Raw genomic sequence first — 26,937 nt, forward strand, 5'->3', positions numbered from 1 at the left:
CTTAGTTTGCCCAAAAAGGGCATTTAGCAATTTTGTCCAAGATGATTGTAATGTAATTTACTCACTAAGCTACTAGCTTTCACTTCACCCGATCAAAATCTCTCATTTTATTAGTGGAAATTTTAACCTTTAAGCTCAACTTTGTTCACAAGTCTTTCCCTATATCATGAAACATCAAAATCACTTAGGGGTAAAAGGCACGTACGTTGCTGTCAAAGTTGTTAATGCCACAAAAGTTTTCCACTCGAAAGTTATATCACACTATTAAAAAAATCCCACTATTCTCACTTGCTGCAAGAGAGAATAGTGGGATTTGGAGTTGGAAAAACCATCTATAGGGTGTAATGAAAAATTCTATTTCGATCCCAACGCTTTTTTTTTTTTTTTTAATACAAGATAGAAATTCAATTCTACATTAATCTAAGTGTATATGTGTATAAAATTCTTTTCTAGAAACTCGAACCCCGGGCATTATCCCCCACACCCCACAATAAGCACTTATATTTGTGAAGTGGCCATTGTGCCAAAAGTGCACAGTGATTTTTTAAATGTCTTGATATCAATCAAAAACTTCAATTTGAAGTTTGACCTCCCAAAAATAACTTTAAATGGATTAATTAATCAAGTTATTATCTACTCCAAACATATGTCTTCAAATACTACTCACCAATTTTTTTTTTTTTTTTTTAAATCATAAAGACAAAATAAAGTACTGATACACTGATTGAAAAAAGATACATTCAAAAGCGCAGCTAAAGTCTTGGATCAACTCCATCAAGAAATCTATCATGTATCTGATATATGTATTCACCTTCTCAGATGGAGGTAGGTTTCACACGTGTGGGGTCCACCCCCACGTAAGAGGGTGTATACATGTAATACCACCTCCAACTCTACAGCCTCTAATAATTCTATTAGAATCTTCTTATTTGAATCAAGCAATGCAGTAAACTACAAAGCTTCATTCAAATCCAAAAATGATCCTGGGCAGGGTATAAACCTAAATCCAAAGCTTCATTCAAGAATCTTCTTCTTCTTCTTCTTCTTTTCCCCCTGTAAGCTTCCCTTCAGGTTACAATCTTCAAACTCTTTGTCTCCTCACATTTCTATTTGTTTTTAGACCCCTTAAAACACAACCAGATTAACCTAGTTAATTAGCCAAGTGATTACTTAGTCAAATTAAATAGATCTAGGTTAATACAAATATATCATATCAATGTAAAGTGCAGAAAATAAAGAACACAAAAATATGATGACCCAGGAAAACCAAACCAGTAAAAAACCTGTGGATGATTTAACCTAATTGGATTCCCTACAAGTACAAGCACTCCCGCTTGTGTATCTTTAAGCTCTTTGAATCTGCAATTGAATGATCACCAAGTTCTTGACATAATCTTGAATCTTGGAAACCCTAAGTATGTGTGAAGGTAAACACCTCTAGATCTCACAGAAGATTTACACGTACTGCATAAAGAGCAACCATAAAACATGACTAGGGTTTTCCCTTTTATACTTAGAGTAAAACATAAAACCTTACACGTCAAACGCATTTGGGTTGAGTTGGAAATTCTAAAGAAAAAATAATTTGCACGACTTTCGATTAATCGAGTCTAATTCTCGATCGATCGAGCCATGCAGATTTACACAGTAAATCTTGCAGCAACTCGATTTCAACTTTACATAAAAAACATATACTTTGAGCAAGTCTAAACAAGACTAAAACGTTTTGATCATGGTTTGCCAACATTACAAAATGAAGTTCTAATACATTAGTTCCTAATTCTTAGAACCTAACAAACTCCTTCTTTGGCAATCTGTGACAAAACACAAACTAACAAAATGCTCAAAGTTTACAAAAAAAAGCCCATTACAAAAACATTGCCCAACAAAACAAATTCAACCTAACTGCTATCTATTAGTTGCAAGTGTAGACAGCAGCATGACTGAATCAACCTGTATATTTCCTAAAACACTCAACAAACGTATAAACGCATGTGTGGAAAATACAAGTAAAACAAAATAACTTCTTGATTTCACATAACACAAAATAAAGACATATATCATGAACAACTCATAAATATAAATCAATAAACAATGTGAAACAAGAAACATATATAATCAATGTATCTCCCCCTATCATGGACAACCCAAACAAAATACATCAAGAGCCAAAAAAAATGTAAGTACAATATGAAGCACCTAGATATAACCTAAAAACTCCACAGGCTCCACAAACATAAAAGTCTCCCCCTAACAACAAAATCTCCTCTACAAATGTACTCCCCCTTTTTGTGACGAATTGTCAAAGGGCACTCACTCATCATCAAAAGGAGGTGGCGGAGGCAATCGTCTAAAATGCTCCAAATCTGCTCGTAAAGCACCAAGCTCATTAAGCATGTCCATCAAAAGCTAACCATGAGCCGCCTGAATGATCATGACAGTTTCCAACATACGTCAAATGTCCGAATCATCTGAAGTAGATGGTGGGGGAACAGCAACAGGATTAACAGACGCCTCAGCAGAAGTAGTACATGTAAAAGAGGGTGGAGGAGGTGTGACACCAGAAGACTCAACCCTAGGGTGTTTAAAGCTCGGTCTCAACTAAGCAGCCCTCTGCCTAAGAAAGGTGGCACCTATGGGAGCTATAACATGGACAGGCTCAGACACTGGAAACTCATCTAAACCTAAATGCAAAAGAATCCTATGAATAAAAACGGGGAAGAAAAAAGCATGAGCAGTAGAACTACTCCTATGAACTTCATTCAAAGAATGAATAAAAAGATAAGGAAAACTAATGGGAGCATTTGTAACAAGGGCATACAAAAATGCATAACGCTCCAAAGGAATGAAGTGCAGATAAGAGATAGGCCACAAAGAATGACAAGCAATCCTAAAGAAAAGATAGTGGATCTCAGTGAGCTAAACAGTAGTGATCCGAGGATCAGAACCCCACTAGATTTAAGACTTAGTGATGTGAGACATGATGTCGTCTAAGGGAGGAGACTCATCATAAGGGTAGATAGGATGCTGGACCACTCATACCCTAAGAGCATCAGTCATTACTGAAGGAGTAATGGTGTACTCTACACCTCGTATCCAACTCTTAACTAAAGTGTTGGAATTATAAACGTGGATAGAGAGGTTTGAGTAGAACTCTCTAATGAGGGGGCACAAATCTTTTATAGCATTCAATCGTAGACCAAGCCATTGGTATTGGAGCAAATTGTGAAATCCCTCACAATCCCTCCCTCATAATGCGGCTCCAATGACTCGAACCTATAACCTTGGCTCTGATACCACTTATCAGACCGTGTGCCTTACCGATCCATCCAACGACCAATTGGTGAAGGATGAGGGGGCACAAATCATTTATAGCATTTGATCGCAGACCAAGCCCATTGATATTTAAGCGAATTGTGAAGCTTCTCTTAAGGTTCAACTTCTCAAACGTCTCTTGGTTTTTCTCACTTGGAAACCTCTCATTATCAAAAGAAGGAGCAGAGGTGGAGGTAGGTGTCCTATGAGCTTTAGTCTTCCTAACCATGATCTAAGGTTGGAAAAGGATAAACAGAAAAGAACCAAGGAAAGAGAAAACAAGAAAACCCAAGGGCAGACTACAAGTTAGCACAAAAATATAAAAATAAAAATTCTATATGATGCATGAACAGTAAAAGCAAATGATGCATGCTCTAATGTAGTGAGAATATGTTCAATTGAACTTTAAAATAACAAAACTGGCTTGAGCATAGAGTTTATATCAAAAACCCCAAAATTTGAAAAAGCACTTGTACAATTTTCAAGAAATTGGACCAATTGATCATTAAATAAGATAGATAACAGATTATAATAACCAAATCAATCAATCAAACAAGCCAATTTCATCAATTAAAGCTCAATTTAACAAAATCCCCAATTCGGGTATATTCAAGCCCTAGAATTTTCAATTTCTCACAAATCACCAAATTGATCAAATTAAACCACATAGATCAGTTGTATATCATCCCACAACAAAAAGTCATTGATCAATTTGGAAAGAGAAAGCTTAAATGAACAAAAACCACAAAAATTCTTAGGTTCGAAATTTTCCCCAAAATGCATGATTTAATGCATGAAACATGAAAATAAATGCAAAAGGAAGGGTAAAATGGTCTTACCGTCCTTGGATGAGAAAAACATTGCAAATATTTTGGAGGAAAACGACAAAAAATTGCTTTGGTAGCCTTGACCAATCGAATGAGAGAGAAAAGTGTTTTGAAAAAGTTTGGAATCGTGTAGAACATGTGAAAAACAAAGGTTTTAAAAAACTCTCCATACGATTTTTGATCTATCAAAAAATAGGTTCGATAGGTCGAAAATGCTTCGATTGATCCATTAGCAATCGAGCACCGATTGAAACAGACAAAGGTTGACCAAAATTTTAATCGCAATTTCAATCGGTCAAAAAACAAGTTCGGTCGATCGAAATTCTAGAAAAACCACATTTTTTAAAAACAAAGCAATTTTATGCAAAAACTCCTCAAAGTATTGAATTTTAGGAATAAAATGCATGAGTATGAGATGAAATGCTTTTCAAAAACACATGTTTTAAACCCAATTTTCCCAAAATTGAGATTTTCAATCAATGCACCTTAAATTCTCAAACAGCAAACACGTTTTGCATAAAACTCAAGGAATTTTCAAACTTGGTTAGCCAAACCAAAATCACACACAATAACATTTACAAAGTTTAGCAAAGAGTAACTTGTGTAGTGTGTGCAACTAGCAAAAACTTGAGATACATGTGAGGTGATTTGTAAATAGAAATCAAGCACAAAGTCTACAAAATTCATCACACAAGAAAAAAAAATTCATAGCTTCATTCTCTAGTTACAATTTAAGCATATTACAAAACTTTGATATCTTGGTTACATTCTTAAAATAACAAATTTATTTGTTTAGGTAACCCACAATTTTTGGTAGTTTATTTGCATAGTACTCCATATTTAGTAAACAATATCATTTTTGGTAACTTTTATAATGAATGTGTAACAAAAAGCTAAAAACTAGCTTATTTACAAATAATATAACTTTTATATTTTTCATAAATAAGCTACAAGTTAGATTATTAGATTATTTGCAAATGAGACAAAAAAAAAAAAAAAAAAAAAAAAAAAAAAAAAAAAAAAATTTTTTTTTTTTTTTTTTTTTTTTTTTTTTTTTTTTTTTTTTTTTTTTTTTTTTTATCGTGTTTGGTTGGTTGAGAACGCTTCTGGGCCATTTGGGTTTGAAAGGTTTGGTGGGAATAATGTGAGATTTGTGTATGCATGTTTGGTGTTCGATGAAATTCCCTAGTGGGGTTTTAACGGTTTGAGCTAGACATTGTTTTCCAATTAAGCAGTACCAATTCATACTTGTGTTTCGTGTATGGTTCGTGTAATGTAACTCAAAAATGATTTGTGGATATTGTAAGGAAACATGAATGTTGAAAACTTGAAATTTATATTTTTCCTAAGAGATAACAATTGCAATTGTTTGGTGAAATTTGTGTTTTTCCCAATAAAGAAATGAGCATGTGTATTACTCTAATTTTTTGTTTCCTATTCTTTTTTGTCTTAAAAGGGAAATGGATTTGTTGAAATGTGTGATGTATTTTGTTTGTTAGAAGTAAAAAATGATAGCTTTAATCTACATTGAACTGGGATGTGCTAAAGAAATCCTACATCTCTTTTTAGGCCAATTCTTACAGCTTTACAGGCTCATACAACATTGGTGGAGCTAATTAATTTCAATGAGAAGGTATGTACCCACATTATACTTCATGTTTTTGTCTTTAATTCTTTTCTTTCTTGTTTTTCTTAACGAGGGATTTTAATGGTAGATCTAGAGTTGATGAAAGTGTCAAGTGCCAAAGTTCTTATCTTGAAACAATTCAAAATTAGAGGTTTAATAGATTAATGGTAGATCTAAAGAATCCAGTGCCAAAGTCTGAAAGTGCACTGCTTAAAATTACAAACACATAAAACTTTAGCAATGTGTGGTGTTATTTTATTGTTTTAATTGGATGTTAATATTCCATAGTAACATCATAAAGTAATTTTGCTTATATAGGTTACTCCTGCAGGCTATGCACAGATGACTCAAATGTTGACTACCCTTTCTGGGTTTTTAGTGCACGTTTTGGGTTTTCCTCTTAAAAGTTAGCCTATTATTTAGAAGCAGTTTTATCTATGACTTTATAATTTTATCTTTAAAGATAACTTCTCCAAGTATCATTTTTCTTTTTCAAAATTGGCATATAATTGCTTACAAAATCCTTATGAACGGTTGACATTTTTTTTTTCCTTTGCATTTTATTTTGTATTTTACAACTATATTCTAACACAATTGATTCTTTATTTTCTATATAGCAATGAAATGGTGAAGTTGAAGTAAATGCAAAGGAATTTAACCAGACAATTCATTGAGAGAATCCTCATATGAACAGTTGGTATTTTTTTCTCCTCATTTTACGTTGTTGAATTATGTTTCGCATTTTGATCTGATATTTACTAACACAAAAAATTATTATCCTCTGAAGTCTAAACCTTGAAGGCTACAATTCTAAAGAAAAATTTTCACCCGGGGAGAATGGAAACACCATTTTCTTCTAGGTCCAATGACAGGCAGCTCCAAAGAAGGTACTTTAGTCTCTCATCTTTTAAATTCACTCCATATTGATCTTGCAATTTATCTTACATCTTATGTGAATGCTCTACACAATGATTCATGTGATAATATATTTATCCTTTTAACTTCGTGTTACTGATTTATTAGCTATCAAATAATAGTCATGCTGCATTGTTTCCTAAAAACATAAATCATGATATATTTAATGCTTACATTACAATAGTTGTTTAAATCATATGATGAACACCTACTCATCATGTAACAGGTTGAGTAATATTTTGATCCTTTAACTTCTAAGTTTATTCAATTAAGGTTTTTTCATCAATTTTTATTATATGTTGTGGTTAATTATCCAATTTTTTTTTTAATTTTTACTTCAAAAATTTTAAATTAAAAAAAAAAAAATCAATTATTGATTGAAAAATATTTTCCAAAATATTTTGTGGCATGAAACACCTTTAGCAGTGACTGAACCAAGTTATGTATATCCTCTCAGCCCTACTATATATTAATTATAGATTTATTTACCAATCATGCATGTGTGATTTTTCATATAAATGTATTGTATGAATAGTGATAATCCATATTATTTATTGAAAGTTTATTATTTTAATATGAATTATTGTATTAATTTTTGAAAAACAGAACCAACACATCTTTCTTTTTTTTGGTTAAGAACCAACACATCTGGATTCTTATATCTTATAAGTTCCACTATCGATATATATCAATTTCTTATTGTACATGAACATTATAAGTAAGAAAGCTTTTTATATATATTTGGTTTTGATAGTGGACAAAATCTACAGATAACAGGACAAAGACCTTCTAAGCAAGACTAATCGAATCTAATGCAACTATGTTCACATTTTTTATGTTTATTTTTTCTTTTTGAGTTTAGTTTTTGAATAAATTTCAAATTATGTGATGCTTAATGGATTGTTAATGCTTGATAAGTGATATATAAATCTAGTAGCTATAGATTTTTTTAAAACTCAAATCTTTCCTCACTAGCACTAAACTATAAGATGGTCATTAATTATTGGTCATAAATTAAGGTACATAGTACCAAAGCAAGAGGACCTCATATAATTTTTAAAAGGTTTAAATATAGAAAAAATTGGACAAAGTCTATATTGAATGATTTGAATTGGATTGTTTGTATCTTTTCTCTTTTCAAAGAGTACTTGGTTACAGCTATCACTTGTCTTTAGAGAGTGAGAGAGACGTGAAGAAAGGAATGGGAGGGATCTCCCACTTGTACCAGTGTGCCTTTATAAGTGGACATTCACGGGTGTTAAAAATAAAAAAGGTGTTGGATTTTGCTCTGTAGGTTTTTCCAATTCATACTGATATTATAAAGTTTAAGATAACGATCATAAACAATTAATATATATATATATATATTCTCTCATTACAATGACCTTGAATCCACCAAAGACAGAAAAAAGAGGAGAGCACAGAACATGAACTAAAATGGCTTGTACTATTGAACTATATAGGCCACAGTTAGGATCCAAGCCATGAAATTAATTGCCTAATCTTTGCAATTTATTACACCACTGCCGTTCACTGTTACTTGTCAGATTCTGAAACCAATCCTTGTCTTTTCTAACGCTCTTTTGTCCTTAACAACTTAAGTGATCACACAGTATTAACAAGGTGCAGTAGATTCAGTAAATATTATGTAAAAGAATTGTGAGAAAAAAAAAAAAAAAAAAAAGAGATCGATAGAGAATATCATATAAGAGTATTCACATCAGTGGATGGAAACTCATGTATAATAGAAAAAACTACCATTTTTACACATTTTGTCTCAAAATTGCTCCACATCAGTGCTTCCAAAGTTTGGTATAATCATCTATATTTATCCATGAGCTATAGTAACCGTGTATATATGCACGGTTACTGTAGCTCATGTATTTATTATTTTATTAATATAAATTCGCACCAATTTTTCTCTCTCTTCTCTCCATGCACAATTACCTCACCTCCTCATCTTCTTCTCCTCATCAGATGCACACAAACACAAACACAGCCGCACACAAAGAACATAGACAAACCCACACACAAAGAACACAGACAAACCCACGCTATAGTTGCTTGATCGGTGCTTGACCGAGAGGGAGTGGGTCTTGCTGGAGATCGGTGCTCGGAGATCTGATTGGTGCTTGCTCGGAGATCAGATCAGTGCTTGTTGGAGATTGGGTTTTGTTGGAGATCGGGTATAGAGTTGGGTTTTGTTTGAGAAGTGAAGCTGTCCGATCGGTGCTTGTTGGAGATTGGGTTTTGTTGGAGATCGGGTATAGAGTTGGGTTTTGTTTGAAAAGTGAAGCTGTCCGATCGGTGCTTGTCTGACCGGTATAGAGATGGAGATAAAGAGAGAGATGACCGATCGGTGCTTGCTGGAGATTTGACTGATCGATGCTTGAGGAGTGAAGCTGATCGGTGCTTGTTAGGTATCCGATCGGTGATCGGTGCTTGCTGGGTGTCCGATCGGTGCTTGCTGGGTCTTGTTGTTTGAGAAGCTTCAGTGAAGCTGTGGAGAGATGGAGATAAAGAGAGAGATGAGTAGAGAGAGATAGCAACAGATCAGAAAAATGGGTAGAGAAAGTGAGATAGAGAGAGAGAGAACATGTATGTATAGGAAGTTGAGAGAAATAATAAAAAAATTGGAAAGAATGAATATTTTATTATAAAATCTTGTAAAATAAATGAATTGATGTGGGTGTTTTATAAAAGTGAATGTGTAAAATAGAAAAAGTAGGTTTTTAGTGTAAAAATAGATATGTAAAATACACATGCTGATGTGAATGCTCTTAGATAGTACTACTTTGGCTAGCTTTAGGTGAGATTCTATGTGTAAGGTATTGTGTGAAACCTAGAGGGAGTATGAGAAGCTTCTGCTTTTGCCTGCTCATAAACTAACAAAAAAACACAAGCCCTCTCAAAAGGCTGCGTAGGACACTCAAACCTTCCATACCCTACAACACGCAATACTAGGCCCTCCTACTTATTTTAATCACTCTTTCAAAATAATAATGTAGTAGTATACCATATGATATTTATTATCATATTGTACCTCACAGTATATAGTTAAATATAACATTATATATCATTCATGACGTCATGGTTTTTTTTGCTATTCCTTCCTTATATTCTTTGCAGAGGAACATGGTATAGAATCTTCTGTATTGGTATGTCATGTGCCATTGTGAACTGGTTTAACACAATAATATTATCTGCCTTATGCATGTTTAGAGAACACAAGAAAATTAAGTTAAAAGGAAAAATAAAGTAAAATAGAAAATGATAGACAAAACTTCCAGTTGGATCCAAATTTCTTGACAAGTTTGGATGTGTTGAAGCATGAAAATTAATGCACTTACAAACTAGTTCATCTCATGTGTCCATTTTGTTGATAATGTTTTTGTGGCTAGCCTAGGGATTGCAGTTCAAATTTTCATTCTCCTAGTATCTTATGTTCCAAGTCCGAGCTCCAAAGATACTGTTTGGTAATATGGTAGGCCCTAATTATCATTAACGATTTTTAAATTTGAACAAAGATATATAAATAGAGGTTAGATAAAGTGGAAATGACTTTACCACAGAAAAAAAAAAAAAATTTAGTAATATGTATGATTAGGGCATTTATATAAGGTGATCACAGTCCAAATACAATACATCAACATAAACTATATTGGTTCTGAATTTTTTCCAATTCAGCTGAGTTGCTTGATTCATGTGTTAGAATAATAGTTATAAAATGATTAAATTTTATTACTCCCCTTAATTTAAAATTTTTGGGTGGATTATAGTAGTTAGCTTAATTGGTAAAGTTTTTTGTTATTAAATAAAAGATTTGTCACTCTATAATAATTGATCTTTATCATTAGAGCAAGACATTATTTGGTTTTTAGTGTAAATAAAGTTCAACAAGTAGATGCCATAGATTGGAATTCTATTGTATAAAAAAAAAAATTGATACATACTACATTATTATGAAATATATATCAAATCAAGCAATCTTGAACATGAATCTGTCTCAGTAATTATCCTCTCATTTAAGTTAAAACACTATATATTAAGTCTACCTTACACTAATAGAATTTTGAGTCCACATTGTTGGTTACAATATTCAAAATTCATCCCAGCACCATTGCAACGAGTGGTGCAGTAGGGTCGTGGCACTTGTAAAGTGATAGTGTTAGTTTATAAAAGTGACAGGTGATCACACCACATCATTGTGAACTGTCACTTATGTAATAACCCTTACTTGTTGGATAATGTTACTTCATCAACATTTCAGTAGAAATATATATTTAACATTAGGTCAGTTATTAAATAAAGAGTTGTCTTTAGGATAACTATTATCTTTTAACATAGAGATGTGTCTCTTATCAAAGGATATTGAACGCGTTTAAATGTTGGGATTCTTCATTCAATTTTTATGTTAGTGATTCCCACCTTAACAGGATTACCATTCATTCTATTGGGACCAACAAATAGACACGAGAAAAACGTGAAAAACGTAGAGAGCAATTTATTAGAATTTGGTATAACGCCTTAAACAAGGACAAGTGCCAACAAAGTAGTTATTAGAGGTTTCAAGCAGTGCTTGGAAGCACGACAAGTGGTATCGAGGCATAAGGAGTGCCATGCAAAAAGAGTAACCATTGATAGCCGTCAAAAACCTCAAAATATAAATAGGTGACTCAATTTAAGAAGAGCACAACTCTCCACTCACAAAGGACTTGTATTGAGAATTCTCTCTTGTAATTTTATTTCCTTTTTAGTTGGTAGGATCTTTGTAAGGTGTTCATACAAGTATATTACTTGTAGTTTATTAGTTTCATACTCTTTGATTACATTCTAGTTCCTGTGAATTTGCATTAACTTTTTACATCAACAAGTTCCATTGAATTTCCTATTAGATCTTTAGGTAACCATAACCGACCTTAGTGTATACATCAACAAGTTCACACGATAAAGGAGAAATGCTAGTCCTAAGTTGAAAGGTATTTTAGGTAATCGTCGTACAGATCAGAAGGAACAAGATAAATAAATGCAGGAAATTAAGATTATAAATAATTATGATATCTTAACAATCAAACAAAAATTAAAGGAAACATCCACTACGTTTTTTTATTTCAAAAGAGGTTTATTACAATTGTGGGGCCCGTGGGCCTGATAGCCTCGGCCCATCGGGTAGCAGGCCCAAGGCCCATGCCGAGGAACACAGACTATTCAAGGCTAAATTGGGGAAAGCCTCTTTTCCCAATCCACGCCGAGGACCTCCTCATCCTCGGCCTGACAAGGATGATTTTTGAGAAAGACTAACCCCAAAGCAAGCTGTCACTCTCGTATTTAATGCATTCAACTAACCCCCCTGACCGCATTAATGGGGAGGTAACCCCTTAGCAGGGCAACGTTGGTCAGAGTGAACCACTTGAGTACTGATAAGGCTTCTGATGGGACGGACAACCAGAAGAAAGGCAAATGGATGATCAACAGATGGAAGAAGGAGATAGGAAGATGAAGATTATATAAGAAAAGCAAGTAAAGTAAAAAGAGGGGGGGGGGAGAAAGAGAAGAAAAAGGCTTCATCGGCCCATGGCCGAGGAGCATCCCCCCAGTTGTATAGAAACTCTAAGTATCTTTTTATAAATGAAAGTTCATGCTTGATGAACGACGGCCAGCGCCTAAACCTTTAACCCACTCTCTATAAATTCATTGTTTGGGCTGGATTGGGCTGAAGACCCATTCATATTCAGGGTCAATCCAAATTGTGTCCCTACAATTGGCGCCGTCTGTGGGAAGGATTAGGGTGCTGGCCGGCGCACCAGGCGAGTGTTCTAAGTTCTAAGTATTCGTTTTACAGTAGGTTGAAAAAAAAAAGAAAAAAAAATATAGAAGATCTGACAGTGAAAAGAGAAATCTTGATATTATTATTTCATAAATAGAAAGATTACATATTACAATCAGAGGCTCAGGCAGGCCTGTTTTACAAGCAAATTTACAAGCTAATACTACCAGCTATTTCTACAATTAGAGGCCCAGGTGGAGCCGCCCTAAGAAAAAACTAGCCGGTGGGAAGTGTCAAGCCGTCCCTTTATTGGTATAAAGAGAATGGGAGAGCTTGACAAGAGGCAGAGAAGGGGAAGGGCAATCATGTTTCCAGGCCCCCAACAACTCCCTTCTCGGCCAGGCGGAGCTGGAACAAAGAGAGGAGCAGATGTAGGGGCTCCGGGATACCCTCCCCCATGATGTTCCCTCGATTCTCTCCGATTCTCATGAGTGTTAGCCGTTGGAGACGGCAACACTCGAGCATCGCCCACGAGGTGAATTCGCACGCCTTCCTCGTCGGGGGTGTGCTCCGAGGAAAGACGTTAGGTTCTCCAACAACATCCCTCTGGGACACCTCGAAGGGCGCCATTGGGGTTACGCCTAGACTCTGCCGCACTGAAAGCCCAGTGGGGGCTGCGGCCATACCGGTTTTTGTTAATCCCGGTAACAATTCCAGCGGGGTTGTTAAAAGGGCGTGGGGAGCGGGAAGAATGTGTTTTTTCTGTTTGTGTGGAGAGGTCCATGGGTTGTGGGGGAACCATCTCCTTACTTTATATAGGGGATGGGGGTTGGTGAGAATTAATTCATGCAGAGTTCGAAAAGAGAATTAGCAGCTGGGCTAATAATGAAGCTGCCAATTCCCAAGGAGGCCGTAGACTGTTGGACTCGTGTTAATTCACGAGGATATTAATGAAGGCGTGTTTCGCGCACCGAGGTGTCCAGCGCGGAACACGAACAGACAAAGGGCGCTTCATAAATGAAAAAGATGGGGCCCCAAGTTGGAGGCGAGATCAATGCCACGTGTAAAGATCATAATCTGATCCAAAGAGGAAGCCTCTCCAATAAAGCGTTCTGAGGACAAACCTCTACTTACAGGAAAATAGAAGTGGTAGACAGAATCAAGGTATTGCATGGTCCTCGGACCCAAACCTACGGTAAAACTACACACACCATTATACCTGGGTACTAGATAGAACCAAGGTATTGCATGGTCCTCGGACCCAAACCTATGGGGAAACTAGATACTTACAGGGAAATAGAAGTGGTAGACAGAACCAAGGTATTGCATGGTCCTCGGACCCAAACCTATGGTAAAACTACACACACCATTATAGCTGGGTACTAGACAGAACCAAGGTATTGCATGGTCCTCGGACCCAAACCTATGGGGAAACTAGATACTTACAGGGAAATAGAAGTGGTAGACAGAACCAAGGTATTGCATGGTCCTCGGACCCAAACCTATGGTAAAACTACACACACCATTATACCTGGGTACTAGACAGAACCAAGGTATTGCATGGTCCTCGGAATAGAAGTGGTAGACAGAACCAAGGTATTGCATGGTCCTCGGACCCAAACCTATGGTAAAACTACACACACCATTATACCTGGGTACTAGACAGAACCAAGGTATTGCATGGTCCTCGGACCCAAACCTATGGGGAAATTAGATACTTACAGGGAAATAGAAGTGGTAGACAGAACCAAGGTATTGCATGGTCCTCGGACCCAAACCTATGGTAAAACTACACACACCAGCATGGTCTTCGGACCCAAACCTATGGGGAAACTAGATACTTACAGGAAAATAGAAGTGGTAGACAGAACCAAGGTATTGCATAGTCCTCGGACCTAAACCTATGGTAAAACTACACACACCATTATAGCTGGGTACTAGACAGAACCAAGGTATTGCATGGTCCTCGGACCCAAACCTATGGGGAAACTAGATACTTACAGGGAAATAGAAGTGGTAGACAGAACCAAGGTATTGCATAGTCCTCGGACCTAAACCTATGGTAAAACTACACAAACCATTATACCTGGGTACTAGACAGAACCAAGGTATTGCATGGTCCTCGGACCCAAACCTATGGTAAAACTACACACGCCTGGTTTGCATGGTTAGAATCTGGGGCTGAGGTGCTGGGGGCTGGGGCTGTGACTCCTCTGGTACACCCTTCTTGGAGCCGCCTTCGAGCAAGTCAAGAAGATTGGTTTGGGGCTGTCTTTTTAAACCCATCTCAGCCTGAGTATCAACTCTTAGGGACTAGAGATCGGCTTCGGACAAATGGGGGTCTCCGAGGTCACCAGGAGGATCCTCGGATTGGTCAGCTAGGTTAAACACACTATATTCGTCCTCGGAGGAACTCAGTTCAACCACCTCCCTTGCCTTCTTAGATAGTCCTTTCTCGGCCACCATTACTTGCTGGGATGAAGAGGGGCTTGATAGCGGAATGTCTTCAGGTATATAAGACCCTTCAGTAAAAGCAAAATCGTCCTCCACCACGGTAATCTGCGTAAGCCGAGGGTCACAAGCTCTAATTACGTGCTTCGGGACTGGGAATGATGTCTGAGCTGGGTCGCATCCGAAGATTTTATAGGCAGCTCTGACCTGGTTATCAGGTTCGTTCAAGAAAAGTTCTGACCTGAGAACAGTTTCCAAATCCGCTTTGTTAACCAGGTGGAAATGACGTGCAAAGGCGTGTGGATCTGCGAAAAGAAAAGCGAAATTCCTATGGTTAATCAACCAAATCGAGTATACACGTATAAAACTTGAAAATCCTGAAACCTAGATTGTCTTGTACTTCGGATGCCCTACCTGGCTCCCCCTCTACTGTTGGGCAATGAAAGCCGTTGTGCCACTCTCCCGACACTATGAGGAAATCTTGGTTTAACCCCTTATTGGAGTCAGGAAGACACTGGATAAGACGAACCCTATCGTCCCTTGTCTTCATCTAGTACGTCTTACCCCTCAGGTGATGAAGGTTGTAACACCAGTTCACATCGTGGTGAGTCAGTCTCAGCCCCATTTTCTCATTCAGGGTATCTACACACCCTAATATCCTAAATACATTCACGGCACACTGAGTAGGAGCCAGGCGAAAATGCCTAAGGTAATTGAGGGTCACCGGCCTCATAGGGATTCTCATCCTTCCTTCTACAAAAGCGACTATCGGGATCACGACTTCACCCTCTCTCCTCTTAAGGTACCACTCCCCTTCTTCACAGTATTTCAAACTCACATTATTAGGTATTCCATATTCGACAATGAATTTGTTCATCATCTCGTCGGATTCAACCAACTTCTTAAACTTACCCATTCCCCAAAGACGACTAAAAGTTCTAAAAGAAGAAAAGGAGGAGTAAAATCAAGGAAATTTGGGATCACTAGAAAAAGAAAACTTACAGAAGTATGACGATACTCTTCAGATAGTGTACAAGTCGAACCAGATTCAAATCATACGCGTCAATAATTGTAAGCGCGAAAATGATGAAACCAGGCGATTCAAACAGGTACTTATACTCCCCCTTAGGTTCCCCAAATGTAACCGCTTGCTCATAAAAGCAAAAGATCATGTCGTTGAAAGTGGGAAAAGTGGTGCCGCCAAAATTTAATGTGGGCACCCATTAAGTCTTGAAACGCTAAAAACGCGCATCGGGCAGTCAAAAAGCCGCCAGCATCAACACAAACCGAAGTGGGGCGACTCGTCTAGAGGGCCCGCAGGTATCAAAACCCTCCTCCCCGTCCGAGGGAACGTGCAGCAGGGTTTTGAGGGGCTATTGTAGGGCCCGTGGGCCTGATAGCCTCGGCCCATCGGGTAGCAGGCCCAAGGCCCATGCCGAGGAATACAGACTATTTAAGGCTAAATTGGGGAAAGCCTCTTTTCCCAATCCACGCCGAGGACCTCCTCATCCTCGGCCTGACAATGATGATTTTTAGGAAAGACTAACCCTAATGGGACGGACAGCCAGAAGAAAGGCAAATGGATGATCAACAAATGGAAGAAGGAGATAGGAAGATGAAAATTATATAAGAAAAGCAAGTAAAGTAAAAAGAGGGGGGGGGGGAGAAAGAGAAGAAAAAGGCTTCCTCGGCCCATGGCCGAGGAGCATCCCCCCAGTTATATAGAAACTCTAAGTATCTTTTTATAAATGAAAGTTCATGCTTGATGAACGACGGCCAGCGCCTAAACCTTTAACCCACTCTCTATAAATTCATTGTTTGGGCTGGATTGGACTGAAAACCCATTCATATTCAGGGTCAATCCAAATTGTGTCCCTACAACAATATTTTTGCAAAATAATATAAAAACGTGTTATACTTTTAGTAATATATACGATTACTCATAACTTGCTTTTTTCCATGACGGTTGGCATACGTATCGAAGACACATGCACTAGAATGTTTCAAGTATGAATATTGGAATAATTCATTCTACATTCACATGATTCGATTAGCTATAGGGGACCAATCATCATTTCCAAAAAGTGAATGGTTCTCTATGTTCCAAAATATATACATTTTCAATTAGATTGATCTTTGAATACTCAATCAAAATTGATTATAAAATTTTGATTATTTTATCCAATACCGCTTTCAGCATAGGCAAGAAAAAGAGGGATAAAAAAAATAAATAAATAAATAAAAACAAAAAAAATAAAATTGCCTATGACTACATCTGTCTTGTATAGAATAGACCAAAGAGAAAACAATCAAATCCAAATTAAGCCTTTTGAAAGTTCAAATAGCATTAAAAATGCTATGAACGTTTAGACCCCCAAACAACAAATTACCAAGTCAAGGTTTATATCAAACAATGTATGTGCGGAAAATGATAACAAGCTTATAACAAAATTGATAAACAATCTAAATCATAAATAATCACAATCACAGCAGTAATTAATTGGTAAAGACAAAGGGAAGAGAGATGCAAATACAAGGACAACACACGATATGTTATCGAAGAGAAAACCGAAGCCCTCGGTGTAAAACCTCTTCGCTGCCCTCCAAGCGGTAAATAATCCACTAGAAAATGTAGTTGGGATATATGAACAACAATAGACTTTCCAAGCCTAATCTACCTAGGTACTTAAGCGCTTCAAGTTTCTTGCTCCAACGAGGTTGCACCGAACCTTTTTCTTTTCTAACTTACTGAATTCCGTTATAAACCATAGCATCAACCAATAATCATTAGTCCCCTCCAAACTGCTTCCCTTAGCACCAAAAGAACCTTCTCACAGTCATGGGTATGGTGAGAAAAGGATTTGGTTAAGAACCTCTCAAGGATGTATCAATGGAGAGGAAGAGAGTAGAGGAATTTGAAGAGTCTCTTGGGTGAAGATTATGAATGAGGCAATCTTGTTTTCTTTAGGGTTTTTCTCTCAAAATTCTCTCTAGAAACTCTCTACATTTCGTGGGAATGAAGGGTATTTATAATAGGGTGAGAATGGAATGTGAAACGTCAGTTTTTCCCAAATAGGGCATTCTGGAGACTTGACCTCGCGACTAGATTGAGTCACGAGTTCAAGCCGTGAGCTAACGGCGTGGCCAGCCTAGGACTTTTGTCCTGTAGTGCAACAACTGGCGTGACTCTTCAGCTTCTGGCATGCTTGGCATGTGTACAACTTCTGGCGACTTGCAAGCCGCGAGCCACCCGCGAGATCCAGTCACGAGTCCCTATTTCTTTGCACAATCTTTGAGCATTTCTTCACACTCACTCACTCACTACCCTTACAAGTTCCCCACCTAAATACAAGGTTACTAAATGCTAAAATACAAACAAATTTGGCAAGGAATAAAACCAACAAGATGGTTGATTAAATTCAACCTTACACCTTTGTTTGCCACTACTATGCACAGGAGCACTTGTGTCTCTCACAAACTTCCAAACCATCATCTTTATTTGACCATTCCAAAGAAACCTCACAGTATATATAAATCTTTAACGAGGTGTTTGACATATCATAAAACTTGATCAGTAAAGAATAAAGTAATTAAGATAAAATGAACCTAGATGACTTTAGACAAGCTCAATATAAAATTTAAAATATATATATATATATTCAATACAATTTAGAACTAATTTTTTACTTTTACTTAAATTATCAATTTAGTTCTTTAATTATTGGACAAAAGCATGACTTAATCTTTAGACCAACTATACTGCTAGCTAATTTATGTTATGCATAATCTATATCTTAATAGATAGGCAAAGAGTTTTCAAATATAGAAATTGTATTGTTAAGTGTATTTGTATGTCAAAACACTATTTATTTGTACATATTACTAATGTACATTTTTCTTGAATTTAAATTACATTGTAAATAAAGCAAGATTGTTTCTTCAATTAGAAGTAAAAATAAATTGATTTGCTGGAAATTCCATTTTAAATAAAGCTAGATTGTTTCTTCAAGATTGCTTGCTTTTGTAAGTTGGGTCCATCATATTAACAAATTTGATTTTTTTTTTTTTTTTCCATTAATACTTCTTTTGCTGCTATGGTTTACCTCCACTTTTGGATGATTCTGAATCACATTATGTGACTTAGATTGGTTTGAAAATGTTGCCGATAAAAGGGTTGTTATGTTACTAGGGATAAAGTCTAAAATTTCATTGATACTATTCCCCTCCCCCTGTTATTGAGCCCATTTTTTAAGGTTTACTACTAGAATAAGCATTAAGTTATGTTTTTATATTAAGGTATATTTTTATACTTTTTTGGTATCATTTGTTGTTCAGCATTGGCGTATTTTTTGTTAAGATAGAAGTGGGATTAAAATATATTGGGTACGAAATTTGTGTGGACTTTCTTAGTGACTTCTCCTCCACTATAGAGTTATGTACATTTTTTTGTATGTACCCATGGTCTGTCTGATTGGGTGCTTTTTATTCTGGTTTTTCATGGGTTTGAAAAGGTGGTTTGTTCTGGTAATAGACACATTGTTAATTGGCTTATAGTATGCATCTTAGAGTTTGATAGGCTTCGTATTTTGGATGATGTATGTCACATTGTTGGGCTCTTATGCTCTAATGAAAATTTGGAATTTTTTTTGGGGAGAATACTAAAAAAAAAAAAAAGTATCTGCAATATTTCATTATGCAGAACTGATGCTTGAGGTGGTAGATAATTTGCAGTTGGTTCATTGTGATAACTTTTTTTTTCTCCCTCCCATCTTTCTCTTATCAATTTTTTTTCCCCTTCCTCAGGTCAAAGCTGATTGATTGTGTTATGTGGAATCTACAACTGTATAGGAACCTTGCTCATCTATAGTTTTAGAGTTAAGACGAGGATAGGTTCCATATGCTTTTCCATCTTGCAAGTTCGTAGATGTAGAATCCCCACATTAGCTACTTTTTGGAGGGAAAGCTTCCACAGTTTAAGTAGGACTGACAAAAACAGTTCTAGCTTTAGTGTAAATAAGACAGAGATTAGTCAATTCTACAATTCTAAAGACTATGAATCATAAGATTCACTTCCTATAGATTATTGAAATAAAACAAAATATATATATGACTACACAATAGGTAAATATAAGAGAAAAATTGATTACCTTCAAAAGAATAATCTACGGTATGATTGTTTTTATTGTATATCCTAATGTTTTGGATTTGAGTACTTATAGATGATTTACTTTTATTTATTTATTTTATGAATAGATGATTATATAATAATGGGTTGTTAACAGATTTTCTCTGTATCATTGCAGCTTTTTAGGGATTGTGAGGTTTTTCCTTTTTTTTTTTTTTTTTTTTTTTTTTTTTTTTTTTTTTTTTTTTTTTTGCAATTGAAATTTAGGCCAAGATTAAGATTTGTTGTTGTTTTTATGGTTATGACTTATGAATTGGTTAGGTTTTAGAATTCGAGATTCCCATCTACTATTGATTATGCATTATTATTTGACTAATATTTTTCTGACTTTCTGTTTCATAAACTTGAAGCCATTTTTCTCTTTTAAACTTTTGGTTGTAAATTTTCTCTAATCTCATTGTTTAATTCATTGTGGTTCCCTTTTAAGGGTTATATATTGGTTTGGTTTTGGAATTTGAGATTCCAATGTACTATTAATTATGCATTATTATTTGACTAATATTTTTCTGACTTTCTGTTTAATAAACCTGAAGCCATTTTTCTCTTTTAAACTTTTTGGTTGTAAAATTTTCTCTAATCTCATGGTTTAATTCATTGTGGTTCCTAGGAATGGTAGATTTGGTATTTGCAATTGTCTTGCAAGTTTTAGTTAGGTGTGATTCATTGAGGTTTCTAGGAATATCAGATTTGCTATTTGAAATTTTCATGTAAGTTTTAATTGCTTAAAGTCAGATTCTTTTTTTTTTTTTTTTTTGTCTCTCATAATAGGGAAGTACACACATGAAGTGATTTGAAGTAACTACTTTTAAATTTTAGGGGATATAAGACACTATATGCTTAAATATACTATGTTATTTAAGTGTGAATATATGTAGTAAAAGTATGATAACTAAGTTTATGTTGGATGTAAAGTTCATTAATCTGTAAAATGATCCCGCGCATTGCGCGGATTAAACACTAGTTAATATTAATTATGGAGAAGTAAAGCATATGTTATAAGCTCATTATGGAGAAAATACCTAACGATAACGATAATAATGACATTGATTGTTTATTTATTTCTTTTCATATAGTTTGATAGTTACAAGGATATTGACTTGATTTTAAAAGTTGAGAACCTAAATTGATGCCATTAATAGTTGAGGGAATGAATTTAAATTTTGTCCAATAATTAAAGAACTAAATTGATAATTTAAGTAAAAGTAAAAAATTAGTTCTAAATTGTATTGAATATATATATATATATTTTAAATTTTATATTGAGCTTGTCTAAAGTCATCTAGGTTCATTTTATCTTAATTACTTTATTCTTTACTGATCAAGTTTTATGATATGTCAAACACCTCGTTAAAGATTTATATATACTGTGAGGTTTCTTTGGAATGGTCAAATAAAGATGATGGTTTGGAAGTTTGTGAGAGACACAAGTGCTCCTGTGCATAGTAGTGGCAAACAAAGGTGTAAGGTTGAATTTAATCAACCATCTTGTTGGTTTTATTCCTTGCCAAATTTGTTTGTATTTTAGCATTTAGTAACCTTGTATTTAGGTGGGGAACTTGTAAGGGTAGTGAGTGAGTGAGTGTGAAGAAATGCTCAAAGATTGTGCAAAGAAATAGGGACTCGTGACTGGATCTCGCGGGTGGCTCGCGGCTTGCAAGTCGCCAGAAGTTGTACACATGCCAAGCATGCCAGAAGCTGAAGAGTCACGCCAGNAAAAAAAAAAAAAAAAAAAAAAAAAAGTGGGTCTGAGGATCTGGATTATAACACATGAAATCAAGTCAAACAAAGAAATTAAATTAACTTGCATTGTGTACATAACTAATAAAAAATTCGTCTCTTCCCTCTAATAAAAAATTCAAACAGAACAACAAATCATGCATAGTCCTAAAACACAGAACAAAGGATAAGAATTTTTCTAGACTCAAACATGCATGTGGTATAAACTTATAGTAAGCAATCAGCAAAGAAGCAACAACACAATTTAACCCCTCACCCCACTCATATTTTATATGATAATAATATAAATCATATAATAGGTACATTCAAAACAGGATTGGCAAGGTAAAAATTCATCAGTTATAGATGTCTCATTCAAACATGGTTTCTTCATGTGGGCTTGGCAGCAACAAAAAAAGGAAACTATTTAGGCAATAAACATAAAAATAAAAGAAGTAAAAAAAAAGTAGGTAAACTACGAACATTAATCTCATGAGCTATTCCTTTTTGTACCTAACATACACTATACAAATCAAATGCATGAACTAATTAAAATATCCTTGTCAGCCCCTAGCAAAGATAGGAAAAACCATGGGACTGTAGTATCATTCTTAATGAACAAAACATGCATCCCACATGATTTTTTTTAAAATTGTGATGAGAATTTGTAAAGAATAAAACATGTTAGTCACGCGAGTTCTTCAACACCACATTATCTTAAAACCGAAGTTTAAATTTGGGTCAATTGATGTTTTATAAAAACAAATAGCCTAAACAAAATTAAATCCAACACAAATACCCAAAATAAAATAAATCTCTTAAAGCAACTATTTGATTCTAACCAAAAGACTTTAGTTCAAATGGATTCTAACCCAAATTCTAGACTTTAAAGCCGAATTTGTTATTTTATTTAAAAGCTTTACCTGCCGATGGGTGGGAATACTATGCTTCCTCTTTCTCGCTGTCCATCTCTTTTCTTTTTGTGTGACTTACAGTTATCGACTTTCCCTTAATGTTGATTCTAAATGTTTCAGTTTCTTTATATGTAAAGAGTGAAAGGTTTGTCAATCATAAGGTTTAAGCAAAAACAATCAAACCAAAATAATCAAAATACCTTAATCTCAGCCAAATATGTATAGCAAAAACAATCTCAGGCCTAAAATAATACTTAACGCCAATTTCTTTCTCAAAAAGTAAAAAATGTTTTACAAAATCAAAACTTACTGATAGCAAGTCAGCGAGAGACCGGACGATTGCAGAAGGCCAGAATGGCGGTAATGGCAGTCCTCAAATGTCTCTCTGCCTTATGGTCTCTATCACTTGCTGTTTTTGTAAAATAGGAACTAAAAAAGTGTTTTAAACAGGCAGTTAGTTTTTGTTATAAACACTAAGTAAAGTGATGGGTTAAGTAATGTGTTTTAAACCGTTTCTTTAAGAATTACTAATTGCATTGTTTTTTTGGACGCGTGATTGTGTCGTATGGTATGACTTTTCACAATTAAACTCTACACGTAGCAGTTCTTTAAGTGGGTTTTTTTTTCTTTGGCTATTCCTGTTCAGTCAAACCAAACACATAGATCGTCACTATTAAAAGAACTAAAAGATCAGCAACCATTCCCAATAACTACACTTCAAACATCAATTCTGTGTACACAACATTTGATATGGCTTTAAAAATTTAGAAACATGACATACCCAGGAAATCATAATAAGAAGGCTAATTAAAAATAATTCAACTAAAGAAGAATTATGGGTTTTTTTTTTTAAATCTTTTGACTATAGCAGCATTTATGTGTGCATTCCTCACTGTCTGCAACATTGAACAATGTTTCAAAAAGAAACAGTTTTAATCCACCTATCTGCTCACCTTCTTGGCTTCCCACCAAGCCCACCTATAAGCATATGAACTCCCCATCTAATGAGAAGTGACATCATTCAACTGGTAAATCTAGGATTAAGTGGGATGCTCATTAATACAAAGTGTAATGTAAGGTGAAAACATTAAACTTTTGGGCTCTATAGATTTAATCAAAAGAACAAAATCATTTATTATCATACCTTGTATTCTTGTTATTGTTGACATTGTAGATGTTTGGATGGGTTGTGGTTGTGGTTGTGGTTGTGGCTCATGACCAGTTTCTGTTGCAGATCAAGCCAAATGTTACATATTGAAAACTCATTTCACCCAAAAAAAAAAAAAACTAATTTTGACACAAATATGAAAAACAGAAGCAACTTTAAAAAAATTAATTCCTATAGCATATTTGTCACCTAACTTAAAATAAATAGATAGAACAAAATAACCGGTAATGGTTCTGAAAGTATGACAGTGGCAGAAGACCAAGAAGGTAGTGGCAGGGCCATCAAATTTCTCTCTCATTGCATTACAGACTCTTACTCTATATATTGATCAGTGAAATAGATTTTTCTTTTACAACAATGAACTGGTGCAATAAACAACCCATGTCATGCCATAATGTTTGTTATCATTTGCAATTATGTATGCAAACTCATCAACATTAGTCCAATTACAATTTCCACCAAAAAAATAAAATAAAAGGCAAAATCAAAATCAAATTCAGCTATACCCAAAAAAATTAAAAATCAAAACAAATACTTTAAACTCCAAGCAACCATATTCATTCCAGCGTTGATACGTTGGAAAAGAGAAAATGAAAAGAAACTTTAACTTTTCTTTTTCTGAACTTTTGTGCTTATGGGAAACCAAACAGAGAGTGGATTAAAATTTTAGACTATACCTAAAATAATGACTTACAGTGAATCTCTTTGGATGGGCAACAAATCTCCAACGCTTGCCATGCTACTTGTGTCTCAAACTCACTCTTACATTTGGTCTCATGGACATCTTCTATATCCAGTTGCCTTCATGGTTCCACTAAACTAAAACCAAAACCAAAATCAGAATTAAGGGGCAATCTTCGAATAGTTTAAGGGAATTGAAAAACGGAGGGGAAAAAATTAATCTGTAGAAAACAAAAAATCAACCCACACTATACCAATTGAAAAGCCAATTTAAAAAGCCAATCACCATTAAAACCTTCTCCCTTTTTGACCTGTATATGCTCCACTTCCTTTCTCCTCTTATATAAAAACCCTTCTTCTTCTTTAATGACCCTGATAGCAAGTCACAAAACAAAACAAAATATGAAACTGAAATTCATGAAAGCAAAGGAACAAAACCCAAAAACTGAAAATTCATAATAACAATTCAGTTAGAATTTGATACAAAACCCAGGAACTAAAAATTCCTAACAATTCATTTAGAATTTGATATTCTAAGTTGTTTCCCTAATTTCAAATCCCTAAATTGACAGCAAACCTAATTGAAGACAATAGGGTAAGAGATTAGTTGAAAATTATCAAGAAAGAATGGTCTGATACCGAGAGTTCTTGGTAAAAAAACTTTTTTTCCAACCAAACTCTCTTAATCAAAACCAAATCTAACCCATCTATTTACATATATTAAACAAAACTACTCCTAACTGAAAAACCTAAATCACAACCGATCAAACCAAAATACCCGAATAGTAAATAATTACCAAATGATTTTCCCTAAAAAACCCCAATTTGTAAAATTATAAATAGAACTTATGGGTGGAGGCCCTAACGGTGATGACCGAACTGGTTATTCAGACTTACCGTCTCTCTATCGTCCTCTCTCCTTCTATATTGGCTGATTCCAAACGGTTATTAAAAGAATCTTCAAACGATGTAACGATCGTTCTCTTATGACTCTAAACTGACTTGGCGGCAGAAATCTAAGTGGGCAAGTTTTCACTCTGTTGCAGAGAAGAAACAGAACATGGGGCAAACTGCAAAGCGGGAAAAAAAAAAAAAAACAAAAAACAAAAAACCAAAAAACAAAAACAAAAGCAAATATCTACAAACATTTTGATAGAAAACCCTAAAACCCAAAACAAAAACGAATCAAATCTAAACCTATCCAACAAAAAAACTTAATTAAAAGGGGAAAGAATGTGTCGGCGCCGGTTCCTACCACCGTCAGTAGCCTTGCCATAGAAGAAAAGTCTATCAGAACTGGCGGTGGTAGGAAGCCGGACTGACGCTGGTGGCAGGGACATTCACGAACACTATCTCTGTATCCCTCTCAATCATTTTGTGTTTTAAAAGCCTGAAACAAAAAACAAATCAAACCTAAACCTAGCCAACTGGAAAAACTCAATTGAAAGGAACATTTCATACCCAAATCTAAAAAAATTTACCAGTGTTGATGGGCCATAGATTTTTCCGATCGTCTGATTCTGCCTCTTTCTTTGTTTCTTTCTTCGTGTCTCAGGCCTCATCGCCTCTCTCTATTTCTATCTCCGTGTACACCGAATTTCTCTTGTGGCGCCGTACGAACTGTCTCTCTTTGTGATTGTATCTTTCTCAAGCCCTTCGTCTGTACTTTTACCGCTCTGCTCTCTTCCTTTTTATCCATATAGCAAGCAAGGTTTTTTTTTAATGAATTTATGCGGTTAATTTTTATATTTATAATGAGAGGCTTTTAAACGTTGTAGCGTTACCAAGCAAATGATACACCGTGCGAATTTTTTAAGAGTTAACCTACACGTGGCAGTATTTTAAGGGAATTTTTTTACTTACGTTTTAACACTTGGTAAAAGCTTCCGCTATTATGTATAATATTAGATATTAATTAGGGTGACAAATTGACAAATAATTAGGTAGTGGTTTGTTGAATTGACAATTGAGAGTAAAAGTTGGAGAGAGAATCACAAAATAATTAGGTAATAGAGAGAATCTAGTCTTACACGTAATTTGGCAATGGAGTTTTCATATTACGGGTCAACTCTCTCCTACCCGAACCCCGATCCCTTGACCGAGCTGAGTCTTCCCGAAACAACGTAAAGAAAAGAAAAGAAGAAAAAAAAAAAAAACTTTGATTTTTTTTAATAGTTTAATACTAAGCCTTGTTAGGTAATGAGAGACATTTGGCAAACTTTCATTAACAAAGAGAATAAACGATTGATAGCCCACTCACCCCCACTCGTTATTTAAAGATTGAAGTTCGGGCAACCAACATTTTACGCAACCAAAGCCAAAAACATAGTAAGTAAAAAACAAATACTGTTATAAATACCGTTTCAATTTG

At 35.2% G+C, this 26,937-nt stretch overlaps 1 long non-coding RNA gene across 13 annotated transcripts; it reads right to left on the minus strand.

The window, feature by feature from the left end:
• Positions 1-8,409: 8,409 nt before the first annotated feature.
• LOC112000979 (uncharacterized) lies at positions 8,410-26,311 on the minus strand. Of its 13 annotated transcripts, none has more exons than XR_010632329.1 (7): positions 26,048-26,310; positions 25,464-25,603; positions 24,821-24,938; positions 24,580-24,704; positions 23,862-23,942; positions 23,028-23,146; positions 8,410-9,184 (listed from the first exon to the last, which is right to left on the minus strand). It is a non-coding gene; the product is annotated as an uncharacterized LOC112000979 (long non-coding RNA). The 13 variants fall into 13 exon arrangements; XR_002881769.2 differs by lacking the exon at positions 8,410-9,184 and adding an exon at positions 21,824-22,840; XR_010632335.1 differs by lacking the exons at positions 8,410-9,184; positions 23,028-23,146 and adding an exon at positions 21,824-22,840 and having other exon boundaries at positions 26,048-26,308.
• Between the last annotated feature and the right edge of the window lie 626 nt (positions 26,312-26,937).

This window comes from Quercus suber, unplaced genomic scaffold, assembly GCF_002906115.3.
Source record: "Quercus suber isolate HL8 unplaced genomic scaffold, Cork oak 2.0 scaffold_279, whole genome shotgun sequence".
Taxonomy (NCBI): Eukaryota; Viridiplantae; Streptophyta; class Magnoliopsida; order Fagales; family Fagaceae; genus Quercus; species Quercus suber.